This window comes from Leptidea sinapis, chromosome 2 (genome assembly GCF_905404315.1).
Source record: "Leptidea sinapis chromosome 2, ilLepSina1.1, whole genome shotgun sequence".
NCBI classification, from domain to species: Eukaryota; Metazoa; Arthropoda; class Insecta; order Lepidoptera; family Pieridae; genus Leptidea; species Leptidea sinapis.
The window spans coordinates 2,367,602-2,394,228 of record NC_066266.1 but is presented as its reverse complement, the minus strand read 5'-3'; the positions used below and the strand labels follow the sequence as shown (position 1 = coordinate 2,394,228).

Sequence of the window (26,627 nt, the reverse complement as noted above, 5' to 3'; positions counted from 1 at the left end):
ACTACCGAAAATAAGAAACGGGCACTATTTTTGGGGTGTTGAAGTAGTAGAAATATTTTAATTTTGTATATATTTTTCATTTGGGACTTTAGCCGGGAAAAGCAGATAAACAGAATAAATCTATCAGACAAAGAAGTTAAATATTCATTATAACTTACCTAGATGATCCTTAAATTATTATACAACATATAGCTTTACATACATATATTGTGGATATGAATAAAAACCTAAAATATTGTAGTTACCAATTTCTGACAGATGATTGAAATTAATGACAAAAAAAAATGCCATATTGGAAAATCGCGTAGTATTTATTATACCTATTTTGTTTCCATTCAAGAAAAGTGGCAGCCCTAAATTTAATAGTCAATAATTATAAAAGCCAGACTATACACGGGTTACAATTATGATCGTCCTCTTTGGAACAATTTATTATATCTATGGCTAATGAAAGTTCTTGTTAAAAAGCGCGCCAAGACGTTCCATCATTTTGACAAGAGCTGTCAAACTTGTTTCGTCTAGAACGCTATAGATACCGGTTTTTTTTTCATTGCTTTTTTTGTTTTTGTTTTTTTTTTTGGCGGGAACGAGTGAACGAAGGAAGGCGCGCTTATACAAAAAAAAATTGTTTAAATTATTGTTCATAGTGCATATATTTTTCATACTTGTAAATTGTTTATCCTGGTTTATAAATATTCGATTTTTGTATATATAAATTGTTAAGTGCGCTTCCCCATCGCCATGGGGAAGCGTACAGGTAAAAGGCCGAAGAACGGCCAGAGCGACGCAGAACCAGCAGACGAACTTCCCCTATCCGAATCCTCGGTATCTGACGCGGAGGTGACTGAACGTCTCATTGTAAGAAGAAAGGATAAAGAGAAGTATACCCCTTATAGAGCGACAAATTATTATAGGTTATACGACGAAAATTCAAATAAGAAGGAATTTATTGTATTTCTCAATCGCAAGCAGGGTGAAGTCAAAATATCAGACAAGGACAGGTTGGGTCTGTCAAATGGAATCAGGAGGCATTGCGTATCGGGTGTGTTGCACCTGAGGTCCGTTAATGCTTTTAAAGTTGGTGTTACCTTTGACCTGCCTAACAATGCGAATGTATTTTTAAAAAATGAAAAGTTACTTAGCGAGTTGGAGATGGTTGCCTCAATTCCGGCTTCTGAAACGGAGGTCACTGGAGTTCTTACTTCTGTTCCCACTGATTACTCCAACAAAAAAATTCATCAATTAATTGCATCGAGTAAAAAAGTTATTGCTGTGAGAAGGTTCATGCGGCGAGTAAAGGACCCACAGGGTGTTGTCTCCTTTGTTCCAACGCAAACTGTTGCAGTCACATTTGCATCAACGTTGTTACCTGAGTATGTAACACTTGATCACTGGAGGCATGAGGTTAATGTATATGTACCCCCTATTAAACAGTGTCTACGCTGTATGAAATTTGGCCATATTGCTAAATTTTGTAGAAACAATGAAGTTTGTTCCATATGTTCTGACAATCACAATTTTAAAATGTGTCCAAAAACTTTAACAAAATGTGCGAACTGTGGCGGAGATCACATAGCTATCTCATCTACCTGTCCTCTGAAAAAACAAAAAATTGAAGAAAACAAAGTGAAGTCCCGTAGTGTTAGATACTCAGATCTCTTCAATGAATCTGCTTTCCCTCAATTAAACTCAAAGTATATTGACACACACCTGAGCAATCTTATAAAATCTGACAAATTTATGAACCTCTTGGTTGAAGCAGTTTTACAAATTTGTACAAATAAAGATAAGTTAACTATAAATTCAAATAGTATTAAGGAAATTCTGAATAACACTTTTAGAAAAAAGACATCTAGTTAATTGTTATTATGGATACATTGAATATAGTGCAGTGGAACGCTCAAAGTATTATTAGTAATAGGCTTATTTTTACAAGGTTTTTATATGAAAATCATATCCATATTGCTATAATTTCGGAAACTTGGTTAAAACCACATCAGTATTTTTTAATAAAAGGCTATAACACAATAAGGAATGATTGTGGTAATAAACACAATGGTGTAGCAATTTTTATTCATAATAATATCACATTTTCTAACATAAATACATATTATGATAGTGCTCTACAAAATGTTTGCATTAAAATTAAAATTAATAACAAAGAACTGAGTATTGTGAGTTTTTACAGTCCTTCCAATTCAAATCCTCCATTTAATAAAAACAATTTAAACAGTTTAATTAAGTCCATTCCAGAGCCAATGATATTTGCAGGTGATTTCAATGCTCATCACATGTTGTGGGGATGTGTTGATACATTGCCTCGAGGTAAAGATGTTTTAGAGGTTATAGATGAGAATGGTCTTGTTATTCTGAATAATGGTCAAGCTACCACAATAGGATCTCCATCTTGGCGTCCTAATGCTCTTGACTTGACTTTGGTAACTCCATCTTTGGCTCTTTTATGTGACTGGTCAGTTATTGACAGTCCTCTGGGCAGTAGTTATCATCTCCCTGTAATAATAAAAATGGCAGTAAGTAGTGATAGTATTAGTTTGCAAAACACATTATGTAATAATCTACATTTGCCCACTCACCCTAATTATAAGCAGGTGAATTGGAATATGTATAGTAACTTAGTTGTTTCTTATTTGGATGATGTTAAATTTGACACTTTATCTTCAATAGATGCTTTTAATTCCTTTTGTAATATTTTACTTTCTGCTGCCAAGCAGTCAATCCCTAGCTGTCTGTTTTCCAAAAGTTCTAATAGTAATAATGCTACTAGTTCTTGTTCACAAAAATCTTTTAAATATCCTTGGTCGCCTTGGTGGAATCAGAGGTGTACAGAAGCAGTTTTAAATGCTAAAAATGGTTACATTAATTTTAAAAACAACTCCACTGATGAAAATTATGTGGAGTTTAAGAGATTGCGGGCTTTAAAAAAACTTATCTTAAAAAGTGAAAGAAGAAATAGCTGGATAGGCTTGTGCAATTCATTTAATCGTTGTACTCCTTTTTCTTCAATTTGGAAATACATGCGCAAATTTAACAAAACTTACATTCCTGACAGTGTGTTGAATGATAGTTGGATTCCAGATTTTCTACAAAAGTATACTTCTGACTTTGTATCAAATGAGTTAACTAACTATGTAAATGTTGTTAATGATAGTAATAAATATTTGATAGAGCCTTTTTCTTTACAAGAACTAAAATCCGCTTTATTTACTAGAAGAGATACATCTTTCGGTCTTGATACCATTCCATATATTTTACTCAAAAAACTTAATTGCCACAGTCTCAACATCTTTTTAAATAATCTTAATCGCCTATGGAAGGAGAATACTATTCCTGCAGAATGGAAAACAGACTGTTTAATCCCAGTTTTAAAGCCAGACAAAAATAAAATGTTACCTGACTCTTATAGACCTATAGCTCTCACGTCTTGTGTTGGGAAGATATTTGAGCAGCTTCTAAAACAACGTCTCGAGTTCTTTATAGAACAAAATTGTCTTTTGCCTAATAATCAGTTTGGTTTTCGCAAAGGTCGGTCTTCTAGGGAGAGTATAGCGCAGTTACAGCTTGATGCGCATCAATGTTTAGCAAGTAATCAATATCTTTTGTCTGTATTTTTTGACATCTCAGGTGCCTTAAATAGTGTAAATATTGCCGTGCTTTGTGACGAGTTATCAATGTTAGGGATACCAGGTAAAATAATAAATTGGATGCAATCCTTTTTGACTGACAGAAAAGTATATGTAAAATTTAATAAACATTTGTATGGACCACGACTTTCTTCTCTAGGTGTTTGTCAGGGGGGAATATTGTCTCCTTTAATTTTTATTATGTACATAAGACGATTGAACCTTATTTTGGGGCCAAATATAGTAAACCTACAGTATGCAGATGACTTAGTCGTCTATGTATCGGGAGTTGATCTGATTAATTTAGCCGCTACTATTAATAAAGCACTTGTAAATTTATATCAATACTTTTCTTATCTTAATTTAAATGTAAATCCAACCAAATCAAAAGTCTTTGTGATTGGTCGTAAACGCACCATATTGCCTCCCATTTTATACAATGGCATTCCACTGCCTATTTCATGTGACATAAAATTTCTAGGTGTAACATTTACTCCAAAACTTTCTTGGAAAAAATATACAGATAGTGTTATAATTAAAGCGAATAAAGCTTATAATGTATTAAAATCTTTGTGTGCAACGTCGTGGGGAGCGGACCCTAAAATATTGTTAATTTTGTATAAATCGCTTATTCGTAGTCATTTTGAATATGGCTTTCATTGTTTCGCCGCAGACAGCAAAATTGTTAATAGTCTGGATAAAATACAAAATAAATGTATGCGTACAATATTGGGTGCACTTAAAACTAGCCCAATAGCTGCTATGCAAATCGAGGCCAACCTTCCTCCTTTGTGTATTAGATTTAGTTATCTTAAAGAAAGATTTATTTTAAAACTCTATAGCTTGCCGACGAACAATCTTCTTAAGAATCTTATTGCTTATCAATCGTCTTCATTTCAGAGACAGTTGTTTATCTTGCAACATTTTTCTTCATTTTTTAAATTTCTACAAGATTTAAATATTCATCGGAATAATGATATACTTCCCTGCCATGCAGGTTCTTTTCGATGTAAATATTCTGCAATTAATGTTGTAATAGATCCAAATTTAACTTCAAAAGAGGAGGTTCATGTATTATTGTCAGAATGGTCTAATTGTAAATTTGTTTATACGGATGGCGCAAAAAACAATAATAACGTTTCTTTTGCAATCTACCTTCCTGAAATTAGGAAGGGTATTGGCTTTAAGATTAATAGATATGCCAGTATTTTTACTGCTGAAGCCGTCGCTATTCTTTTTGCTTTAAAGCATATTAAGAAACAAAATCAACTTAATAAGAAGTGGGTAATAGTTAGTGATAGTATGAGTGTGTTAAAAAGTTTGTCAAATAACAAAATGAGTGCTAACATCAATTACATCATTTTTGCTATAAAGGAATTGTGGTTCGAACTATGTTTAATCGATATTAAAGTGGATTTCGTTTGGGTCCCGTCCCATATAGGAGTAGCAGGAAACGAAAGCGCTGATTTTCTAGCTAGAACTATCATTAATATATCCGATCTATCCCTATATCCTGATTGCAAAGATCTAGACATTAACATACCATATACAGATATAATAAGTAATCTAAAACAGCGTATGACTCTTCTTTGGGGAAGATATTGGTACAATTGTACAGAAGTTGAAAATAAGGCTCATTCGTATACTTTGTTAGATAGTCCCGTTAATAGCACACCCTGGTTTTGTAAGTTTAAAAATAACGCTCACAGAAAGTTCTATACTACAATAACACGAATGCGTATTGGTCACTATCGATTGAATTTTCATCTTCATCGCAAAAAAATTGTCTCCTCTCCTTTTTGTGACCATTGTAATAAGCAACAAGATCAGTCTCTGGATCACATCTTTTTTGATTGTTCGTCCTTTGGCATACAGCGCCTTGTGCTGATGGATGAGCTACTGGAAATATATGGTGCACCCAATATAATCCCGCTCTCAGTAATAGATCTATTAAAGGACACATCAACTTATATGTCCTTGTATAAATTTGTATGTAGTACTGTAAATACATTGTAATTTGTAGATACATACGTTGTAAATTTGTTTATAATTATGTAAATACGTTATAACTTGTACATATACAACTAGTAATAGCATAGCGCAATTCGCGAACTGAACAGATAATGTAAATAGGTAGGTATTATTCTAAAAAGTTATGCAAATTACACTGGATTTGACTTTAAGAAAAGGGGAAAATTATTAGAGACTATATTACTGGATTTGGACTTACTAAAAGGAAAATATGGAAAATATTCTTTAGAGAATTATACATTAACGGAAATGGTAAAATAACTGATGACTTTAAGACTGGATTGGATTTGATGAAAGAAACTACTATAAATATTCGCTATCGAATATACATAATTGGAAAAGGAAAATGGAAATAATGTAAGATGAAATGAGAAAACTGGATTGGACTTTTTGTAAAACAAAATAGTGAAAATAATAAATACCAAAGAAATGAAAATACTAACGACAAGGCAGTAAGGCCCCTGGCTATAGCCTGTTCGAAAGAACGAATTAATATAAAAAAAAAAAAAAAAAAAAGCTATAGATACCGTATCAAAATAATAACTTGTGTGTATATTGGGATAACATAAATGATTTTAGTTTTTTATATGAGTTGTCGCAGAAAACGATTGATGAAGAATTAACCGATTGAGAAAGAGTAATAAAGATAGGTCATGTCTGGTACCGAGTAAGTCACTGACAGCTGAAACCGTTCATACTAGTTTAGCTGTCTTTGCTGCCTGTATTGTATGTAAATAATTATTAATATAATTTAGATATATATTAGATATATATAATCATATTTTTAACTTGTGACAATATATATATATATATATATTGTAATATTTGGAAAATAAGTTAATACTATTATTATACTAAGAAACGTTATGCCTTCGCATTTATTTTGGACAGATAAGTAAATGAATTAGATATTTATTACAGTACTTAAGTAATAGGAAAAAATAACAAACAAAATGAGATAGACAGTAATTGAGTTGGTTAATTTTTAGTTATATTTATTTAGAGCATTGATTACAAGACCGTCAGTTCAAACCAAAATACAATGTTAGTTCTTGATGTGGGTTTGACCTCCATTTTATTATTAGTCTTTTTTTCTGAGTTGGCGTCTAGCGTCTAGTCTTATTTATGTCAAATAGTTCGTCTATGGTCACATTATTGTTAATCCTAATAGGTGTTTTTGCCGTCCAAAAATGTCTCTAGCAACAGTGCCAATAATTCCTATGTCTATAGTAATACGAAACTAATGAATCGCTAATTAATTGAGGCCATTCACATAGTTTCAAAGCAACAGGAGTGGTCTATTGATAAATGGGTCTGTTTGCGAAATGGTCTCTGTGGAATACTGATTTGATATCATCACGACATTTTTGTGTACCTACTTGACGAAATTACACATTTTCGCCAAAAACGTACCTATAAGAACTAACACAAGATTCAAATTGTATGAATGCGTTCTTCGAGATTACTAGTTGTTTTTAATGGTGTGTTTTTTATGAAAATAGAAGGGACGAGACGAGCAGGACGCTCAGCTCATGGTAATCGACACGCCCTGCCCATTACAATGCAGTGCCGCTCAGGATTATTGAAAAACTCAAAAATTCTGAGAGGTACTACAGTTGCGCTCGTCACCTTGAGACATAAGATGTTAAGTCTCATTGGCCCAGTTATTTCACTAGCTATGGCGCCCTTTAGACCGAAACACAGTAATGCTTACATATTACTGCTCCACGGCGAAAATAGGCGCCGTTGCGGTATCCATAATCTAGCCGGCATCCTGTGCAAAGGAGCCTACCACTGTTATAACATTACGTCAAATAAAATCAATCTTATAACTATATTTACAATACTATTATTACATTAAATTAAAACTATCATTACGGGGAAGTGTACCAGGAATACTATCAGTGTTGCCGCGTTGGATAGCTAGGCTGATGCGTTGAGGGCTTGGGTGCTACTTAAAATCCAGTTATTTTAATTTAGTTTATCGATTTACAACTCTGTCATTTATTGACATTCGAAAATATGTCATTTGCTTCTGAATGAAAATAATAGGCGGGAAAAACTCGGCATATCTTTTTTTTTTCTTATACAACTACACTGGCCTTCAAAAGTAAGTATCACACTTTTAAAATTGGGATAACGTTTTAAGTTTACAAGATATACTTTCGAAATAAAAAGGACTCCAAAGAGAATTTAATTTTGTGCATAAAAACTTTATAGTCGGTAACCTTCCTTTAAGAATTGGCTGAAAAAAAACTTCAAAAACAAAACCATCCCTTTTTCAAAGTGGACGTTTCCGAATTACAATTTTACCCTTCACATTTTTCTTTCTGTTTTAAATTTTATTCAAGATCGATGGGTCTTGTTTTAAAAATTTATGCTAAAAAGCACATAACATTTATTTATCATGCCTCTTTCAGCTGAAGAATGTGCTAGGATCATGGCTTTTCTGGAACTAGGCATCAGTATGCGTCGCACTGCAAGAATGGTGGGTGTGACGGTACGAACGGTCCAGAAGGTAAAGCGAAGGTACGAAGAGACTGGACACCATCTGAGGAGACCTTATAATGGCAGACCCAGGTGTACCAGTGCCCGAGAAGATCGTTATATTAATTCCACTGTGTTAAGAAATCGCCACCAAAATACAGTTGAAGTCCAGCAACAGCTACTTCAGACCCGGAGGGACTACATTAGTGACAGTACAGTGAGAAGAAGACTTGCTGAAGCAAATTTGAAACCCCAAAGACCAGCGAGTGGCCCAAAACTCGAGAGACAGCATCGAGTAGCGAGACTGCGATACGCCCGTGAACACATGCAGTGGGATGAAGAAGAATGGTCAAGACTTTTATTTGCAGATGAGTCTCGATTCTCCCTTTACACTTCTGATGGAAGGCGAAGTGTTTACAGGCGACCTGGTGAGCGATACCTTCAAGCCTGCATCTCAGAAAGAGTCCAATACGGTGGAGGCAGTGTACATGTATGGGCTGGCATATCTTCAGAAGGTCGCACAGAGCTATTAGCCATAGAAAATGGCACCCTCACTGGGCAAAGATATGCTCAAGAGATTGTCAATGAGTATGCAGGGCCGTATTTAGCAAATATGGGTGATGGATCGATGCTGATGCATGATAATGCCCGGCCACACACGGCTCATATCGTACAAGTGTATATTCAGGAGGTCGGTATCAGCGTGATGGCTTGGCCATGAAGAAGTCCTGATCTCAACCCGATTGAACACGCCTGGGTTGAGCTTGGGAGGCTAGTCAGAAATCGCAGACCACCACCTACTACCCTCAGGGCACTAAAGCAGGCCCTGGTAGAACAATGGGAGAATATTCCCCAACATCGGCTCCGAAACCTAGTGTTCAGTATGCCAAACCGGCTCGAAGCTGTAATCAGAGCTCAAGGAGGCAATACCAGTTATTAAAAATTAAATAACATGTAATACATTTTAGTTGAATTTTTTTAACACTAAACTAAAAATGTCTATTTTCATTGTTTTATCTTTTTTAAGTTAAAAATTTTACTAAAGTATAATTTTAGTTTCTAAGAATTAAAGCCTATAAAATTTGCAACAAAACGTTTTTGATCTTAAATCTCTACCTTCTATAGTTAAGAAAAAAAATTAATTTGAAAAGTGTGATACTTACTTTTGCAGGCCAGTGTATATCATAATTATTTCATTTTTATCATTAATTATTATTATCACCTGGTGACGATCTCACCTAGGTCATTAAAAAGTTTGTATAATATATTTGTATATGTGTTGTAACCATTTTAAGATCTTTAAAGCGTACTTAGACTTTACTAAGACTTTACTTACGTAAAACTTAGCTGAGTGTTATAAAACGCGAACTAGACTTTTGCATGCATTGGGCTGTCTCAGATAAAGTTACCAGCGGCTCCTTTGCACAGGATGCCGACTAGATTATGGGCACCACAACGGCACCTATTTCTGCCGTGAAACAGTAATGTGTAAACATTACTGTGTTTCGGTCTAAAGGGCGCCGTAGCTAGTGAAGTTACTGGGCAAATTAGACTTAACATCTTATGTCTCAAGGAGGTGAGCGCAATTGTAGTGCCGCTCAGAATTTTTGGGATTCTCAAGAATCCTGAAGGCAATGCATTGTAATCGGCAGGGCGTATCAATTACCATCAGCTGAACGTCCTGTTCGTCTTGTCCCTTATTGCCATAAAAAAGCTTAGTATAATTTCAACTGTCAAATGACTATAAAAACGAAATTTAAAGATTATGTTGAGCATACACTTGGTTAAGTTTTACTTATCTCACTAAAGTCTGAGTAAAGCCTTAGAGCTCATAAAGATTAACGGCCGTTTTCAATAACCAATCTATCCTTACTTTAATTTACTACAGGTAGACAAATCTATCCTATTACGCTTACTTACATTTCAATAACCTCTCGACACATAGTATGTTATTGAAATGTTAATAGGTAATATAACTATATTGGACATAACTATGGATAGAAAAGATATTGTCTTTACACGTTGATAACAATATATCCGTAACTAGAGATACGTTATTGAAAACGGCCACTAACGTACATACATGCATAGACTGATAAGCACATTAACCCTCTTTTACGTGGCGCAGTCGGGCGTAAAAAAATAAACGTCAAAAGGAGTAAAGTTATCTACATCCAAATAAAAAAAACGTACACACACACACACACACACACACACAAGGCACACTGAACTGATATAGAATATATAAGTAACAATGTTAAATTTTCGTCTCTAATTTCGTATTCTTGTTAAGTTCGTGAGCTTATTAGAATATTTCGTAACCAAAATACGGGTTCTCGGAATGTAGTCGGACGGCAATGTGCTGCTTAATAATTGTTATTGTGTTATATCGGACCGATTATTGGATACGACACGATATTCTGTAACGATCGTTCCTTTTTTGTCCACTTCTTTCACCGGCAGTCTATCACGTATGAAGTGACAGCACTTTTTTGTGGCGAATAGAAAGGCCACGGTGAGTGTACAATTAAACTATTTTGGTACACATTCATTGCATTGTGAGATAACACCATAATAATTGGTTGTGCCATGTTGCATCTCACACACAACCGTATTGGGTTGGCACTCCCGGAGAAATACCACTCTCCCACTTAAAACAAACGTAACGCGACTTTACCGCTGTGCATTGATAAGGATATACCTACAGCTATCCTTAGGCTTACCCCCTCCCTTCAGAAACGAATGAAAGTACCGGTTCCAAAATACTACTCCAAGACGCTACCAGACTAAGTAATGGTGGAGAATCCTTACCTGGACGTCCAACATGCCCGGGCTGTCCTGTTTACTATGACATTCTTAATGACACCACGGACTGGGAATAAAGCGAACACCCTCAGACTCTTTAATTATAAATGTTTATAGTACGATATCACATTGTAATCCATATTTATATATTTAAAGAAAGCCCACTGATTTTCTTGCGCATATTCTTCTCAGGTCTGAGGCAGTCTCTTTTGAATGGGTGGTAGTTTTTGACGTTCAATAAGTGATTTTGAACCCTATTTTGAATAAAAATATTTGAATTGAATATGGAGGGACAAAACTATGGTAACTCGAGCCAAAGAGAGCAAGAGGCTCTAAACAATGTTGCACGTTCGCAATGGACTTCTGTCATATCAGGAGCTTCATCATCATTATATCAGCTGGAAGACGTCCACTGCTATCCAAACTATTCCGGAGATCTTGACCAGATCGTCGGTCCATTTTGTGTGTGTGTGGGGGGGCTACCAAAACTACGTCTTTCGGTACGTGGTCGCCATTCGATAACTTTACTGCCCCAACGGCCATCTGTCTGTCGAGCTGTGTGCCCTGGCCACTGCCACTTCAGTTTCAGGAGCTTCGATTTAACCTAAATATCATCCAATTCCATCTGGAGACGCGATGCCAGCTCTTATCTTTTTGACCGAGATGTCCTCTCTGGCTGATACTTCTTACCTCTCCTACTCGTGATTTTTCTGTTCTCAACGACTGAAGGACAGGACCTATCGGTTCTCTAGCTGTTCATAGATTGCGATATGACCATCCATCCATGTTTGTATAGGTTCCATAGAGGTAACGTAGGGACTGATCAACTCAAAATCACCCCTTAGGGTAAAAGTATAAGTGATACATATTTGAAGTTATACCATACCACTTTTAGTATATTGGTTTATAATTTTTATAGTAAATTCTTACGTTTTGCCCACACACCGTCACGCAAATTCGGCACCCTGACGTTAGCTGTTCAACTAGACCATTTTTATGGTAATTTAGCTACTAAGCCTCTTGTAACTCATAGGTCTACTGAACCACAACAATATTTTTTTAAGAATTTTTGTTTTATTACGCCAAAGAAGATTAACTTCTTGCGTGTGCACAATCACATTTTTTATGGATGACGACTTTATATAGCATTAAATAAATGTAAATATGAATTCGAAAACCTATGAAACAATTCTGTTTCTATCTATTGCAACATTGACGCTTTAAATCCATTTTTATAAAAAAATTCTTGCTATTTGTATCTAAACAGATAGGAGGGGCGAACTATTACGTCGATTTAAATAAACCTTCCAAATCAATATTTTTTAATTTTCATCAGTTCACTTCCATAGTAACTATTTCAATCAAAGATTTCATTAATAAATAATCGCTGCCTATATTTCTGTAATATCGAATCGTAATCGAAATTGAAATGAGATCAAAATGGATATCGGCCTTGTAACGAACCGTGAAGGATGTAATCCATCTATTGTCTATTCTTACTTTACAATTTGCATTGTCATTCAATCTTATCTGTCAAAACTTGAATATAGAATACAGAAATCTATATTAAGTTTACTAGATTTGAATCGGATATTGAAACTTGGGACGATGTTTTGAATTAATGATATTCATTGAAATGTACACAAGACGGTAATAGAAATTGTATTAAAGTACTCATTCCTTGTAGGACGATTGTCTCATATGTATGTTGTATACATACATTACATTTCTACGTACGTTTGTAACGCTCTCGTCACGCATTCGTCAACTTACTTCAAAAACCAAGCGTTTTAAAGAAATATTACTTTAAAAACAATTTTGGACCTGAGACGCCCTGCCTACAATGAAGTGCCGCTCAGGAGACTTGATGTATCCAAAGCTCGGACCGTATCACAAATGCTCTTCACTCTGAGACATACGGTGTCAAGTCTAATTTCATTGGCCCCTTAGACTTTGGGGGTTTTTTCTGATGGAAAAGGAGGATGAACCTGGTGTTAAGTTGATCACTTACTTACCTCGCCCTCATTCTCTTGCAACACCAAAGGAATCACAGGAGCGTTGCTGGCGTTTAAGGAAGATAAGCGCGCTTTTTTCACACATGTTGTGTCGTCCCGGAAACATCCACAGCTTTATTGTGCGTGGAAGAAAGTTCCTTGAAATCAGCACTGTAGAGGAACGCCATATATCCAGATGGTTGGGATGATATGCTATTTTGTGGCGTGTCGTATTTAGGTGGAATTCAGTGGCAGGAATCAGGTGAAACAGCTCTTCGGATCAATCCCTGTGATAAATGGGATAGAAACCACACAATGAACCGACGTCCGTACGCAACGCCAAGTGATGGAGCCGTTCACAAAGCACTGGGTCTGTGACAACTCAAGCTGCTCTGCGTTGCACACGGTCAAATGGATCGAGCTGATACTGGGATGCGCCAGACCAGAGATGATAGTAATACTCCGTTTGTTGCCGGACCTGCTCTTTGTAGAGCGCTAGAATGTAGGCCGGCTTGAAGTATAGCCGTGCTCTATTTATGACGCCCAGATTCTTCGAAGATAATTTGGCTCACACATCAGCTGTATGACATGTTTAACACGGCTTTATCGCATCTTACTTTCTCGCATAATACATTCTTATTAAGATTTCTATGCCGTATTAGCATGTCTTCAAGTATGTCTATACACCTAACTACATAATCATGTCAGTCAAGAGTTGAAAAACCTCATGAAAGTATGATTACGTAAGTGATAAGAGCAAGATGACTGATAAGGCGAGTGTTTTATATCGTTGCGTAAAACCTTACCGCGGTAATTAAATTGTTTTGCAATTGCTCTAAGAAAGTGCGTTATCTATGGTAAAGAGGAATTTGTTGTCTATGTTTACCTGTTTTCTCAACATTTTAACGAGGCTGAATGGCGTTCTTGCCATTTCTTTTTTCGTCTTGAAGGATGAAAGAGAAATTGACAAAAGTTGATTTAATGGAATTCTAACTTACATCAAATTTTTTTGTTCAATATCAATGGTTTTTCGATTGCAGTAGAAGCGATTATTGGCGGTAGGTTGTTAAAAGACCATTGAGAATATTTGCATTATAAAGATCGATAGCGCCATTTGTTTCCATACAGGTGAAACAATCAGTTCTGAAAAAATAATAATTAAAGTGAAAACTTCTGTAGCCGCGTTGGGCACTTTTTGCTAGGAAATTCTTATTGGCTCACTTCACCGAAATGCTTTTTATATATTATATGTATAGTAAGCCATTTTTTGGATGGGTGAAATCTCGCTTGTTCGCGTCACCGAAATGCTTAATGCAGTATATCTGTAGCTATACAGCTGACGTATTGTGCAACATTAAATTTGTGAAAAGTTCAATGTGTACAGTATAGTCTAGTCGACTATAAATTATTTATAATGTTCAGAACACACCATAATTGTTTTCAAATTTAAAATAAATATTCAATACCTTAAATAAATTAATTAATGTGTCGTACTCGCTTTTGACGCCACGCGTGCAACATAAAAATTTCGCGCGCAGAAATATTTTCAGCCTTAAATTGAAATTATAAATAATGGAGATAGAGCTCCGGGAGTGTGGAGTTTTTATTGGAAATTTCCTCCTGTTTCAGAATCTTTTTTTGAATTTTCTTATGTATTAATAGTTTGTGAAATATTGGCAAAAACGAAATGCCATTGTTTATAACTTTTGCAATTTTTTATGTGCTAATACACGCTTTTGGCACTTTTTCCTAGGCATCATTCCGAATCCAATGAGTTATCGCACATCATTTTAAGAGCACCATCTCTATTTTGTACCATTTTCAATTTGTCGACTAGACTAGTAATTGTATATTTGTTTGAGTAATATATTATTGAAAATAAGTTTTAAAAATTTCACTAACATTATGAAATTTAAAATATTTTTAATAAAAGTTCTAAGTTTTCGCTTACAGCGACAGTCTCTACAACACATTTTTTTTTTACATTTATGAATACTATGCATGTATTTGACATCAACTTTTAAAAATTGGATGCACAAACAGATAGTCCGTAAGTTTTATGTGTACGTTCAATCCCACACGTGTCCTCCAAACAGAATATACAAAGGGTGGTTATTTTTAACTGTGCGTCATTTGAACGTGAACGAGTGACAATGACGTCATCAACGTAGAACCTGTGTAAATTTGCTCTAACTAGGTTTACATTTAGATGGTGCCATATTATGTATCAATTGAATGAATATTTGATTGTTAACTGACTTCAAAAGAGAATGAGGTTATAAAATTAAAATTCAAATAAATTTATTCAAAAGTCAAAACTATCACCCATTCGAAAAAATATATCTCAGACTGAGAAGCACGGGCGCAAGAAACTCAACGGGCTTCATTATGTTTACAAAATAATATTGTTCAATAAAATTTATTATTTAATAGCCCGAGGGCGGTCGCTCCATTCCCACTCTGTGGTATCATTAAGAAAGTAATAAATAATGTTATAGTAACCTTTACCACAAAAACGCGACATTATTTTCTTTTTTCTTTTAATTTGTAATACATTTAATGCAATTGACAATAATCAATTGTTGTGTATTTTGTATGAAAGTTTCTGTTTGTAAGTTTTTCATTTAATTGAAAACTTCAAATCATACCAATAGTTATTTACTGGCGAAGTACAAAAACATAAAAATGTTTTGACATTTTACCATTGAAAAACGCTTCGGATAATTGGAGCTTCAATGAGAAAAGTTGCAATAAACTCAAGCCAACCCTAACATAAGTATGAATAGTTCGTAGTGTGCGTTAACTTATTTATCAATTTATTATTAATCCACAGCAGTATCGAACACAACACGATTTAAAATGAATCTTATATAACTGATTTTAAAGTAGCTATTTCTTGTAAAGGTCTAACAGAAGAAAACTACTGTTACTATTACTTGTCGGGCATTTCGAGATCTCTGTATTGCATTCTCTGTGTTAAATCAATATGACCAAAAGACCCCCTACTGAAAGTACAAATTGATCAATAAAACTATAATCATATGATGATTGGTAATCAAACTGTAATTATTATGTCTGAACGATTTGATTACTCATTCAATCGGTCAGTGGATTCATTTCTATTGCGTATGTACCGATAGGGTTGCTACTTCCGACTTCATAAAAATGTTGTCGTTTAGTAATTTTTTTATTTGATAGATTATCTGATTTTTTACCATTATTACCATAGGTACAAAGAAAGGATATGTTATAGCATTTTTGATTCTTATATATCTTCATTTGGAGTAGTAGAACTGGCAGAGAAGACTACAACTGGCGCCTATTTCTGCCGTGAAGCAGTGGGCAAGCAAAACTGTGCATTATTATGTTTCGGTCTGAAAGGCGCCGTAGCTAGTGAAATTACTGGGCAAATAAGACTTAACCTCATAAGGCTCAAGGCGACGAGCGCAATTGTATTGGCACTCAGAATTTTTGGGTTTTACAAGAATCTCGAGTGGCACTGCATTGTAATGGGCAGGACGTATCAGCTGAACGTCCTGCTCGTCTCGCATTTTTTTTATGATTATTATCATAAGAAAAATTTACTCCAAAACTTTAAAATGAGAAGTATGCCTTTCACGGGTATTGTGATTATAGTTGAAATGTGTTTTAACGAAACAATATAACTACCGACTTGAAACATAAATATTTGCAATCACGGTAATTACAAAAAGTTGTTATGTGTGTGCGAAATGTTATTTATTTTTAGTTAAGTACATTGTTAAAATAAATGTTGCAGTTGGCTGGTTAGTTTTTATTAATTGAATCTGGAAGCCCAAGCATCGCTAAGCGGTGATTGATTATCCCGCGGCCTAATATTTCCACAGAGTTACCTAGATTCAGTCCCGCGTCAGAATTGACAAGCACACTTTTATTATTTATCCCTACGTTTTGCATATTATTATTACATAACTCGACGGACAGATTTCCGTTGAGGGTAGTAAAGTCCTCGATTCGCCAATCGAGGACTTTACACGTACAGGAAGACGCAGTGTTAGCAGGATGGTCAAGATCTCTGGAATAGGTAGGATGAGGGCAGCACAGAACTGATCGTCGTGGAGATCTTGGGCGGATGCCTATGTGCAGCAGTGGACGTCTTCCGGCTGAAATAGTGGAGATGTTTTCCAATATTTTATTTAAATCTAGGAAACTCGATTAAAAAATTAATTATTAATTATTAAAACACACAAGAGACAGCCCTGGTGAAAAAATTTGCAGCGTTTATTGGTGAGGCTAAGGTCAATGGCAATGCCATTCGCAATACGCGTCCATTCAGTTAATAGAAGTCAATTTGTTCTACTGTTCCGCATTTCACGCACTTGCCTCAAGGATCTTGAATTCGTAATTTTTTATGTGCGAAACGAACAGATGGCTGTCTGCTATTAAGTGGCAAGAGGCGTTTTCACACTGGGGGAAAACGGTAACGAAAAGATATGGGAGGACTGGTAGTTTCATACATTAGGCGGTTTCACATAGAGCGATTATTCGAAAACAGTATCGAAACGATATCGAGGGATTAATAGTTACATACATTTGGCGTTTTTACATTGGGCGATATTCGAAAATATTAAGGAAATGATATGGTGGGACTGATAGTCTTATACATTCAGTGTTATCACACTGGGCGAAAAAGGTAACGAAAATATATGGTAGGACTGATAGTTAGATACATTATACGGTTCCACAATGGGCTGTTATTCGAAAACAGGAGGTCTGCTCGAAATTGACAACGATATATTCGGAAGGATACGATAATAACCCAAATATATCGCACCTACCCTACTCTAACAAATATTCGTAACATCGTAACCATAGACTAATATTTTGATTTTTTTACGATGTCAGAGTGAATGATTTATGTGCAAACCTTAGAAAACTGAATATTATCTATGCTACGTCGCTGTTAAGTGTCAAAAGTCACCCAAGCCCACCAATTTGCATCATTTACACAAAATGTAAGTATTCAAAAATTATGTAATGAATATAAATAACCATTTAAAATTGAATAAATAATACAAAACTTGCGGATAATAAAATGTAAAAAAAGTAACTTAACCCATCTCGTCGACTTCCTATTTTTCAGGCGGCTATTTGCATTACTTTCTACGCATAAACGATCAACAAAATGACTTAAATTACTTGGTAGCCTGCAAAAAATCCTGCTGGATAGTAAATCACATATAATTATTTTAATAATATTTATTAAGTATGTATTTTGTATAGCAAATATATCTATACAAATTTAAACGATAACAGCAACGACAGCCTAGAAGATGTCGTCTAGATTATCGTAAATGTGACGTTTGATTATTTGTCAAATTCGAATATTCGCCTCTGACATTTTCAACTAAGAGTAGGGTTAGGGCGGATAATATCGAAAAATGTTTCGTTCGTTCAATCATCGTTTCGACATTGAATACGACGTAACTAAGAGTACGATACGACACGACTAATGTCACGATATAATATCGAATATCGATTTAAGGAGTAGGCCCCCAGTAACGAAACGATATCGTGGTATTGATAGTTTTATACACTAGGCGTTTTCACATTAAGTGATAATTTGATAACGATAACAAAACGATACCGTGGGATTGATAGTTTTAATACATATTTTCACATTGAGCGATTATTTGATGACAGTATCGAAACGGTACCGTGGGTTTCATACATAAGTTTGATGATATCTGATGGTAACTGGGTTACTTGTTTGTCTCCATATTCCACTATAAAAACAAGGACAAAAATCTCTTGACAAAGTATCTAAAAGAATATTTTAATCTTCCGCTTAAAAAGCATAAAGGCACTTAAATTTAAATTTACTGCACTTTTCTGAGTGCAAATGATTCATAAGTTTGGTATGCTACATGAGTTCGCGTGACTGCAGTGGGGCGGTTAGGACCGGTTTTCGGAAATAATTTCAGATCAGATATTATGTTATGATTAGAAAGTTTTTCACTGTATTGGGAGCATGTACGAAACGCATAATTCGGGTGCGATTTTGCCTTGCTATTTTACCAATGGGAGGCTCCTTTGCACAGGATGCCGGCTACATTATGGGTACCACAGCGGCGCAATGTATAAACATGTGTAAACATACTGTGTTTCTGCCTCTAGGGCGCAGTTGCTTGTGAAATTACTGGGCAAATGAGACTTAACATCTTATGTCTCAAGGCGACAAGCGCAATAATTGTAGTGCCGCTCAGAATTTTTGGGTTTTTCAAGAATCCTTAGCGGCACTGAATTGTAATTTGCAGGGCGTATCAATTACCATCAGCTGAACGTCCTCGTCTCGTGACTTATTTTCATTAAAAAAATGTTATTAAAAATTTTAATAGAATAACTTCATCTACAGAATCTACTTTACAGTTGATAACCTGCTCAACACCAACAATTGAATATTAGGAAATTGACTTGAGATGTCGCAGCATATTATATACTAATTTGTTATTTAAATAACAGTCGTGTAAAATACTCTATTGATTGAAAAGAGTGGCCGTCCAGTTTCTTGTATGTTCTTCTCACGAGCTAGGCACTTTTGCCCAACATTTCGTAGATTCAATATATCTAAAGAAATAATTATGTTTACTTGTTGTTTTACTTACCATTATTTCTGTATGGCAGTTTAAGTTGGCTATAGAATGATCAAATCTGCATTCATAGTTTAATATTCCTTTCATGACTACGAATTTATCGTAAGATACTGCAGTATTGCTTCAGTAAACATTTGCTTTCTCAGAAATTGGCACGTCCGTCTTATCTTATATAAACTGAATCGTTCCTAGAATTAAGTCTGTATGAAGCTTTTGAAGTGCGGCTTTGCTTGCGATTAATTTTGATGGTTCTGATAGTGACTTACTTATATATAATAGGGAGCAAACGGACAAGAAAAGTCCTTGAATGATGACCACTACTTGCAGAAGCAGTGTTCGTACCATGGGGGCCCCAAAGATGGATCGATGTAATCAAGATGATCCTGGAAAAGATCGCCGGGATAGGTTGAATGAGAGCAGCGCAGGATCGATCGACGTGGAGATTTTTGGGGGAGGCCTTTGTCCAGCATTAGACGTTTCAGCTGTAATGTTGAAACGGGCAATAGAATCACGTGGTAGGTAGTGGTGAGCCAACCGCCCATTGACACCCGCAATACGAGTGGGAGGCTCCTATGCACAGGAAGCCGGCTAGATTATGGGTACCACAACGGCGCCTACTTCTGCCGTGAAGCAGCAATGTGCAAGCACTATTTTGTTTCGTCTCGTCCCTTATTGTCATAAAAAATTAAGAATATTACTTGCAAATAAATTTAAACAACGGCGTACTAAGCTGTTAGTTGTATTGTAATGAAATATCAAATAACGACAGTTATTGATATTGTATCAGCTGATAAAGTAGAAATCTGAGCTAAGACCTGAGAAAAACCAAGATAAACTCAAGTTCTATTTGGGTTATTAGTGCGTAAGTATCTGTAAGATAAACACTCTCATGTATTTCTATATTATTATAATAGCTAAGACGAATGTAAGAATATGGAACTAGGGAGTGCTCAGAGGAGTCGTACGATCCCAGCAGCTGAAATCTACCACTGGAGCTACAGTTAAAATATGTAATCTCCCCCGCGTCATGTTGACGTCTGGCATTCTGCTACTGAGCATTTAGCGAGAAATTTCTTGCCTCGCACAGCCATTTTGTCAAATCAATTATTGACTACAGTTCCCAAACATATACGACTTAGGCAACGCATCCCTTGAACCCTGGGCCCACCTCACCACTTCCCATTAAATAAGATTCTTGCCCATTTGCCACCTTATCTTATTTATTCAATTCTCGTCCATTGGTTGTGGCTCAGTGGATATGAGTTACAAGAGGTTTGGTAGCTGAAGTTTTTTTTTATGAAAATAAGGGATGAGGCGAGCAGGACGCTCAGCTTGATTCTTGAAAGACCCAAAAATTCTGAGCGGAACTACAACTGCGCTCGTCACCATGAGATATAAGATGTTAAGTCTCATTTGCCCAGTATTTTCAATAGCTATTGCGCCCATCAGACTGAAACACAATAATGCTTACACATTACTGCTTCACGGCAGAAATAGGCGCTGTTGTGGTTAACCCTTAATCTAGCCGGCAACCTGTGCAAAGGAGCTTCCCTCTGGTAAAGTATGATACAAATGGGTTAGTTGACCAGCTTACGTCAGGGTGCCAATAGAAGGTGTCCGCACGCGCGTCGTAACATTCACACTGATAATTTTTTCCTAAAGTACAATCAAAAGACTTTAGAACTTAAAGTAAATTTGTAAAGAGTAATATTGGTATAGATTAATCACCCAATTTAAGTTAACAGCTACCCGTATTAAAATTAACGAATAATGTCTCACTCATTTATCATACGAAAGAGAGAGACGGTTATACAGTGTAGTTATATCTTAGAGTAGAGTAAAAGGGATAGAGTCGTGGGAAAGAATTTTAATATTGTTTATGTTGTACAGAGCATTGTTTATGTGGGGGCGATATTACTGTTATTTCCGTTTGCGTAAGTGTCATGCCTCGATGAAGGATTTATTCTAAGCATACTGTGAATATTTATTCTTTTACAAGTTCTTCTGAAGTCAAACACTGTTTATCTTTTTTTATGGCAAAGGAGGACAAAAGAGCGTTTGGGGCACCTGGTGTTAAGTTTTTGCACAGGGTACCGGCTCGATTATGGTTACCACAACGGCGCCTATTTCTGCCGTGAAACAGTAATGTGTAAATACTACTGTGTTTCGGTCTGAAGGGTGCCGTAGTTAGTGAAATTACTGGGCAAATGAGACTCAACATCTTACGTGTCAAGGTGACGAGCGTAATTATAGAGCCGCTCAGAATTTGGGGTTTTTCAAGAATCCTGAACGGCACTACATTGTAATGTGCAAAGCGAATCAATTACCATCAGCTGAACGTTCTGCTCGTCTCGTCCCTTATTTTCATAAAAAAAGTAATCGCCGCCGCCCAAATCTTATCATACTCTTGCAACACCAGAATATACTTTGAATACCTGCTACCTATAGATGAAATGTAATCCCATTCGATTTCTTTGCAATCCTGGTAAAATGTATGCAAGTGAGAACGACACCAAATTGCGTAATTATGTAAAAACAGGCAACTGCAATTAGATCAATAAAGCGTGTACACCTTCCTAAAAGGCCGGCAACTCTCTTGTTGTTGCAACATTCCTCTGGTGTTGCAAGAGAATGTGGGTGGCGGTGATCACTTAACACCCGTACGTTTGTTTGTCCTCCTTTTTCCATAAAAAAAGATGTAAATAGTATCCTGTTACGCCGTTTCAGCGTAGTTTCGACCGCCTCACCATTGAGTGTGTTGATGTTTTCTGGTTTTATTATTATTCTGAGAGGGAAACATACTAGCTTTAGCAGTGCTCTTCGCGACTGAAGTATAATTAAAACTTATTAATTAACCTATATTATTATTTTATACTACCATCAATGCTATTTCGCCAGCGCGAATTGAGATAAATCCCAGGCTGTTGTTATAAAATGCAAATGGCTTGGTTTATTCGTTAGTATAACAATTTACACCATTGTTTTGTTATTTGTTAATTGGCCATGTTTTAGACTTATCGGGCAAGCCGTTGTATAGTTACCTAAGGAAGGTGTACCAACATGCAATAGTATACTCTTGCGAATTCTGTTCTTACTAAATACTAGTTTTCATCAAAATTTGACAAGCCGCTTCAAAATTTCGAAAATTGTAGAAATACTGCTAGCGTGTCCAAATCTTACTGATTGAGCAGTAGGTAGAGGACGACTTTCGGGCTTGATCACATCAAAATAGCTGAATGCATCTGGTAAATAATCCCCATTTAGTTTTTTTTATTAGAGAGCAGGGAGGCAATGGGCATATGGGAAGTGAAAATCGGATGGAATGTATGCTCTATGATTAAAGGTCCTTAAGTCGTATCGGTTCGGCAATATCAATAGTATTTGATTCTTCAAAGTAGCTGTGTGCATTTAGACGCATGCACATCTCTATGCAATGCCAAAGAATATCATAAACTTCGCTTCCTTTTAGATTTTACGTATTGTCCTGGGACTTCGGGCAATCAATTTCATTCCAAAGATTGTAATTACGTAGTGGATAGTTATTTCTTTTATCTACTAAATTTGAGGAGCTCAGAAGATATTTCAACTGATCTCTGTTCATATTATTAAGTATGATTTTGCTTCATTTCATTTTGAAAGGTTGGCGATACTAACCAGTTCGAAGGACTAATTTTTCATTTCCTTTAGGATTATAATATGAAATCGGACGATACTCACTGTCATAGGTAGATTGATAATTGAGCTACCGTACGTAGCTGATGTTAAGCGTCATAATTATCTCCTCTTCAATAAAAAACTCTTAAAAACTAAAGGGGTATATCAGGGCAGTGTACTTGGACCATTATTATTTCTACTTTAAATCAACGACCTACCAAACATTACAGAAAATAAGTGCGTGTTATATGCTGATAACATTACAATAACTACCCTTGACACTCAAAAAGACCATAAGTCGTATAGGCTTTTTGGTCGGCGGTGAATAAAACCCATTCTAAGCCAATAATTTATTCCATAAAACATAGTTAATCTAAGTTCATTGTAAAGGTTTTGTAAAGTTAAGTAGAATTAAAAGTTCTCTAGAAGCTGAAACGATAGATTTATTTATGTTGCCAAGCCTTGCTATAAAGCAAATTTGGACAATAGTGAAAGTCATCGTGTCATGGGAATCGATAAAATTGCCATCGATTGCAATTGAGACTTCAACCAATTAGCTACCCCATGGGATATTTTGACAAGGGTGAATATGGCAATTTATTAACCACCCTATCGCATGGCTTATAAATAATTTATGATGGCATATCCTTGTACAGAAATTCAAAGTATATGGATCGAAACGTACCTACATTGATAATCTAGCCGTTATGATCGTCTGATCCAACATTCGCCGGGTTTTATTTTAAATAAAAAAGTTTATTCAATCTGCTTTACAATCTGAGCTGTTCAAAATGGAGGAGGTTTCTATTTGATTGCATGAGTTTTTCATTGCATGTTCTCATAATAACGAATTTTTTGTTATTGAAATTTTATTTTATTTACTGTTTTTTTTTCAGTTTGTGAGATACAGCCCCTGACAGACAGGATGACAAACGAACAGACAGCGAAGTCTTAGTAGTTCTCCTGGGTTACACTTTGGGTACTTAAATAGGGTCGCGATATTTATATTAATGTTATAACTAATGGTTTAAATTGTTACTTCTTACTGTATAACTGAGAAAATACAGTTATAATGTGAGATTGATTCAACCTTCAAGTTATTGCGTACGTTGAGTCATTTATAATATAACTACTGGGAAATATTTGACATTACTGTGTGAATCGACTATTAATTATGGGGAAATACTTCAAATAAATTATCGTAAAAATTTAAAAAGTGTTATAATTGAGAAAAATAAGAACACACTTCGACATATTTGTAGTTTATATCTTAAACGCGCGAAATACAAAACAGGAACCAATTCAAAATGGCCGACCGCATCATTCGTCGTCGAACAGAAGTCAAAGCATCAACATTAATTTTATTTAGATAAATGATTCGGTGTTAAATTGTAATCAATCAGCTGAAACTACATTAATTATCAATTAAATATCTAAATGTCAAACAAGAAGGGACGTTTGAATGAAATGTTTATAAAGTATAATAACACAAAACTATATTATGACGAAATATGCAAAATCAAAGCGAAACAATTTTCAACAACTTTCATCATCGGCAGTAGAGAGAGATCTAATTATTCCACCACTATGTCTCCCTGTACGTGGTCGCCATTTGACATCCTATAACCGAACTAAAAATAGAGAAGAAATTTAAAATTAACATCAATTCCTGCCTTATAGTAGATTGATGAAAATTATATAAAAAAAAAATCTTATCTTGCAAATTGAAAAATGGAATAATTTTATCAAATTAATGTATTGTAATCGGTCCTCGATAAATCTACGAAGTTTGAATGAAATCTAGCCGTTTAAAATGGGCCAAAATCCCGCCCAAATGAGTCGGTTCCAAGCAAACATACATACAAGCGTGAAAAAAGACCTCTCTTCCATCTTTAAATTCAATTCCTAATCCATTATTGAGACACCATGACGCCCAAAGATTCAAAAGCCAATGCGTAAACAATACTATATTTTGGCTTGTTAAGTACCCCCAACCAAAACCACCCTAACCGATATTAATCATTGTACCCCATACATTTTGTACAAATGTGCAAACAGATGTTAAATTTTTAATCCCCGGTTAATTTACTTAGTATAATAATATTTTTATACTTAATTAGTTCACAAGCTAAGCCAAAAGTATTTTATTTGGAAGAGACATTCACACGAGGTTAGTCTTACAGATAAACTAAATCAAGGGAGAAATAGTTACACTTAAATTATTTTTTGCAGTACCCAATGATATTATTTTATATCATTTATACGTCTAGATAGAGCCTTATCTAGACTGTAAAATAGACTTTATAAGAGCAGGAGACAAATTCTTTTCTAGCCTACATCTGAACCCCGTGAAATACAAATTATGATCAGTTTTAGAAATAATGACCAACGACACGAAGACATTAACTCGCTAAAAAATCTCTAGAACAAGCAATTAATTTTTCATGGAGACAGAAGGTAGATACGTAAAATCAAAATTATAATGCTCAAATAGACCCTTACATAATTTATACGCCTAGACAGAGCCTCTTGCTGTTAGACAACCGATGAAAACAGGCCAGGTTTATTACTTTGGTGTGCGTGACTCGCAATTTCTCTCTGTGTTATTGTGCGTGTATTGCTTATAATAGAGGTTAACAGCCTCAATTTTTGAAGTGAAAACTTCATTAGCGGCGTCGAGGACTTTTCTTGGGTTAGGTATAAAATGTTCAACTCGCGTCAGGACACGTGGACTGATCGAAAATTCGTAAGACAGTTGTTGAAATGATCGATGAAAGATCTTATCTGAGAGATAAGCATTTTAAAGTAAAATAATTGTAATAGTTCTGAAGTGTTAAATTTTTTATATAATATTAATTGTCATTTTCGTGAACGATAGCGTAATAAATGAATATTGTATATAACAACCTAAATGCTGGTAATTTTATATTGTTAAATAAAACGATTCGTGCTAAATTATTCCCTAACCATTCCAAAATATTCAAAGATGCACAACGTTAATGTTCAATTTTTTACTTCTGCCGGCGCTCCCGGAGGGTAACCCTTTTTTTTTCGACGTTTTCACAGTTGTCACAGGCTATCTATCCAGACGTATCGTATCTAAAATTATACATTATAAAATAAGTAAAGCGCTGCCATCATTGACGAACCGAATAATTACATCAACAAAGAACAAAAAATGTTCTGCACATACACGGAGAATAATAACTGATGAATCCACAGTTAATTTTTAATTACTTTTTATGAAATATTTGATAGTTAAAACGCTTTTAAGTTTGTACATGATTCATGTATGAGATGCAAAACATTACTAACTAATTTACAATTTACAATGATGTACAATTTCATAATATATCGTAAAGGTTTCCACGCCATGGATTACC

The 26,627-nt window shown here is 35.3% G+C and overlaps 1 protein-coding gene and 1 long non-coding RNA gene across 2 annotated transcripts in view; one reads left to right on the top strand and one right to left on the bottom strand.

Annotated features, from left to right (window-relative positions):
- The window catches only part of LOC126972767 (protein amalgam-like), a 154,647-nt gene that overhangs the window by 24,985 nt on the left and 103,035 nt on the right, over nt 1-26,627 (top strand). The gene's annotated exons all lie outside the window — the stretch shown is intronic.
- LOC126972972 (uncharacterized) lies at nt 2,039-3,620 on the bottom strand. The gene is made up of 2 exons (XR_007731241.1): nt 3,412-3,620; nt 2,039-2,511 (listed from the first exon to the last, which is right to left on the bottom strand). It is a non-coding gene; the product is annotated as an uncharacterized LOC126972972 (long non-coding RNA).